This window comes from Chrysochloris asiatica, unplaced genomic scaffold (genome assembly GCF_000296735.1).
Source record: "Chrysochloris asiatica unplaced genomic scaffold, ChrAsi1.0 scaffold00030, whole genome shotgun sequence".
Lineage (NCBI taxonomy): Eukaryota > Metazoa > Chordata > Mammalia > Afrosoricida > Chrysochloridae > Chrysochloris > Chrysochloris asiatica.
This window is the reverse complement of record NW_006408548.1, coordinates 20,877,103-20,881,940: the sequence shown is the minus strand read 5'-3', so window position 1 is coordinate 20,881,940 and position 4,838 is coordinate 20,877,103.

The window sequence follows — 4,838 nt, the reverse complement described above, 5'->3', positions numbered from 1 at the left end:
GCTACTTGGCCAACTTATTGGAAAAGATCCATATTTGTGAGTATTCCAAAGATACGTGACCTAACAGAAGGTGGGAATCATTAATATCACATCCAAGTAAAATTTTGCTAAAGAAAATTGAACAACATCTGAAACAATATGTTGACAGAGAACTGCCAGAGGTTCAAGCTGGATTCAAAGAAGATATGGAATGAGAGATATCATTGCTGATGTCTGATGGATCTTGGCTAAAAGCAGAGAATATCAGAAAGATGTTTACCTGTGCTTTATTGATTACACAAATGTTTTCGATTGCAGGTAACTTTGCTTTTCCCGAGCTACCCTCTGTAGTCTTTCCTTGTCTTGATTCTATAGCGTTTGATTATGATATATCTTGGTGATTTTCTTTTTGGGTCTATCCCTTTTAGGGTTTATTCCGTTTTTTGAATGCTTACCTTCAATATTTTTCATATTGTTAGGGAAGTTTAATTCCAACAATTTTTTTGACTATTTTCTTTGTCTCTTCCTGTTCAGAAATAATAATCTCACAAATATTATTCCTCATCAAGTTTTCTCATGCTAATATCAGATTATCTGTAGATTCTTTCCTTTATTTTTCTGATTGTTCTTCTAATTTATTAATATGGAAAGATTTATTTTTAAACTCACTAATTTGGGCTTCCATTGATTCAAATCTACTCCTTTCCTTTTCCAATGTATTGTACATATCTGAAATCTTAGTACTAATCTTCTGGATTTCTATTTTCAGGTTTTATATTGTCTCCAATCTTTTACCTATTTTGTTTGCTTGTTCCTGTATTGTTTTCCTGAATTCTTCTTGTTTTTCTTGACCTCTTTGCCAATTATTTGGAAGTATCTAAATATCATTCTCTTGAATTCTTCTTCAGATAATCCCATTGCCTTTCTTTCCCTTCAAAAACATTTTCTAGCTCTGACTCTTGGTTGTTTGTTTGAGCCACTCTGACTTGTTTCTTCATGTGAATACAAGTGGTCTGTTACTTCTTAAGATATTGTGGAGTCATTGTATTTGTATTTAACTGATGAATGTATGTTGGTATGTTCTTAGATTCTAATCACAACTGCCACTTGGCTGGTGTGATTAGAGAATGGAATTGTGTGCTCCATTCTCTGTTCACCGTTTGTGCAGCTGGGTTTAGGACACTTTCAGCTGACATTGATTGTTGTCATTAATCAAGTGTTTAGAAGCTAGTAGTGTTTCTTGCCCATTGGGTGGAGCTGTAGAGAGTATGGTTGTGGCGTGGCTGTATGGGCATGATTTCTGACTCCTGTTGAGTGAGGAGAGAAGAGAAAACACATACACAAGAGAAAAAACAAACAACAGTGAACAAATAAAATACGAAGGATGAAAATAAGAAAAAAGTACTCAAACAGCTAGAAAAAGAATACAATAACCAAAAAGAGAAAATAGGGAATGAAAAAAAAAAAAAGGAGAAGCACAAAACAGAATAATAAGAGATGAAAGAAAAAGAATGAAACATAATTAGGCAGATGGATAAGTAATGGAAAGAGAGAGCAGAGAGTAGTAAAGGAAAATCAAGAGCAAAAAGTATTACTAAGAAGTGGGGGGTTGGGGTTGAGAAACAGATGTAAAGAAAAAATGAAAGCAGAGATAGAAAAGATAAAAATCAATGAAAAGTAAAGAAAGAAAGAAGGCTAATAAAGAATAAACAAACAAAATTAATGAAAGAAACTAAAAACCAGGGTAGGTACCAGACCCAGAGAAGAGAAAACTATGGGATCTCCTGCCAGCCAAGAGGCTCACATATTAAGTAGGCAAGGAATGAGATGATGGTTCTCCTGGTCCTAGATGGAGTTCATATAGCCTTATGTGTTGCCTATTCTTGCTACCCAACAGGGAAATAGTTCATGCAGATCCCAAAGTACTGAAGGGACAGGATCTTTCCATTCCTGAGAGCAGCCAACGATAAGAGTTCCTGCTAGTCTTCCAAGCCTTTATGCTTCCACTTACTTCATAGGCATGTGAAAGTTGGACAATGAGTAATGAAGACCATAGGAGAATCAATGCATTTAACTTTTGGTGTTGCAGAAGAATATTAAAAATATCATGGACTAACTTGCAGATGATGCCCATTTGACTAGATTTCAATGACTGGATAAACTGAGCTCAACTCTAATAAGCGTCATCTGATACAATTCGATAAACATGACCTACACCTATAAATGCAGTAGCTCAAAAGAGGAAACAAGTCCCTGCTGTAAGTACTATACCCACCCCCTCCACACAAAGGGTAGACAGGGATGGGCAAATTGGACATTGGCTACCCAAAATGGGGGGAGGGATACAAAGGCAAGAAGTGACTGGCTTACAAGCTTTCAAGAGGGAACCTAGATCCAGAGGGCATGGAGGAAGATAGAGCCTCCAGTGAGTGGTGTCCAGCCTGTCCAGGAATGGCTGATGAAACGAAATATAGACGGGTCTCTTGTGATGCAATGGTGAATAATTGTTATCAGGACTGATTGAGAGGGTTGGAAATCTAAAGATGGACATTTTGTAACAAAGAGGGGAGCAAATAATTTATCAGTCTAGGAGCGGAGGACGCTGGGACCATCAATGGAGAAGAGCGAAGAGCAGAATCCCACCCAGAGAGGCAGTGAGGCCTGGGATGGAGGCAGAGAAGACAACGTCAAGAGATGGTGGGGCTGGGGGCTCGGGATCAGGAGATGGAAAGGGGCTGAGGACTGTGGTGGGAGGGGGGTGCAGGTTTCCAGGGTACACCCCTTGGTTGGGTGAGGATGCATGGACAAGATGAAAACTATGCCAATGAAATGATGGATGATGGAATGAATGTAAAGCTGATGTTCTCCCATGTAGATTATCACACAATTCACAATAAAACATTAAAAAAAAAAAATAAATATATATATATATATATGTATCATGGACTAGTAGAAGAACAAATTTGTGTTGGAAGAAGTACAGCCAGAATGCTTCTTAGAAGCCAGGATGGCAAGACTTCATCTCTCCTCATTCAGACATGTTATAAGGAGGGATATCCTTGTACGATAAAGTACAGGGTCAGTGAAAACCATCAATGAGATGGTTTGACACTGTTACAGAAGCAATGGACTTAAATGTAACCATGTTTGTTTGGCGCAGGACCAGACAGGGTTTCATTCTGTTCTGTATAAGGTTCTGTGAGTAGGAACCTATTTGATAACATCTAACAACAACTATAAGCAACCAAAAATAGATGGTGGCAGTGGTTATTTGTATGATGGTGATGATGACTAAATCATCTTCTTTCACTGTTGCCTCAGACAAGTCAGTACATAAATCATCACCCTTAACCAACCAACTTCCAACTGAAGATTAAGAAGGTGAAAAAATAAACTACTGTCTGTACCTAAATTTCAATGGTGATTTACAATGTAAAGCTGTGTTTCACCTCTACCTTCTGAAACCACAAGACCCTGTTAGTTATGCTCAGTAGTTTTGTAAGAAAACAATGTTTAAAGCTATACACAGGTATATTCATTCATTTACCCATTCATTTATAAAGAATCTGAATGAAGCCCTTATTTTTAATTACATTCATGAGCCTGCTACAAATCTATAAAGTCACAAACTCAAGGCTGACTTTAAAGTCTCCAGACATTTCATTTTGCCTCCAATTTGGTGGCAATCAGGGTTCAGGTAATGTTTACATGGCCTTTTAATCCCTGCAATATTTAAACTACAAATGCTGAGAATAATGTGCACAACAACAATGCAGTGTAATTTGAACCTGGGGAAAAACACTCAGCACCTTTGATCATCCTGTTGATTGCAGCCCGGTGAACTGATGCACATTGACTTTTCAATTTACTGTTTTTGTCTCTGTCAGCTCAGAAAGACAACCTCAGCTAAATAAATGTTCCTGGCAATTACTTGTATTGTAATAAGTTGCTCATAAAAGAAAAAAGAAAAGAAACAGATTTATACTGCCTTTCAGTCTTTTGTTGTGATAGGAAAGCTTTGAACACTGAGAAAGATTACAACTTGCACTTACTAGTGTGAGCAGCCACAGGAGATACAGCAATCTGTTTCCATAAAGATTTACAGTCTTGAAAATTCTGTGGACAGTTGTACCTCATCTTATAGGGTCACTATGCGTCAGAATCCACCCAACAGCAGTATGTTATTTTTTTCTTTTGGTTAATGGGAGTAGAATCTATAAAGAAAATATAAATGTGAGGGCATAGTACCATTAATTTACATTAAAATATCAAGGATATTAGGAACAAATAAAAGTGCTCTGTTCAATACTATGAGTATTTTGTTAAGTCCTTGGAGTCTGTTCTGAATCATAGCAACCCTGTATAGAGTTTCAAAGGCTTTTAAAATCTTTGTAGGAGCATAAGTCCTTATCTTTCTCTCACTGAGCAGCTGGTGGGCTTGAACCATGAACCTTGTGGTTTGTAGTCCAGTGCTTATCGTATGCCAAACTCCCTTCTGTTTGCTTTGGGTTTATTTTGCGTTTATGTTTCTTAATGTAAATTGTTCTTGAGGGAAGAACTTACATTGTTAATTTTAGACAAGAGTGCAACTAGTTTTTTTTCACTTCCAGACTTGTGACTTCTATATTTCTAGGGTTTTCTTGTTTTTGTGTGTGATTGTTTTAAACTAAAAACTGCAGTAATAACCAAAGTTCACATTTATCACTGCTGAAGCATTTCTACTAAAGTATGCATTCCAAATTGGGACACCGGAAACTCATCTACAGCCATATTTACACAGTAGAACTTCTTAGTTCTTCATTTATTTCTGTTATTAAACTGAGGCTTGTTTGTGTGCTGCTGTATTGCTGAACAGGCTT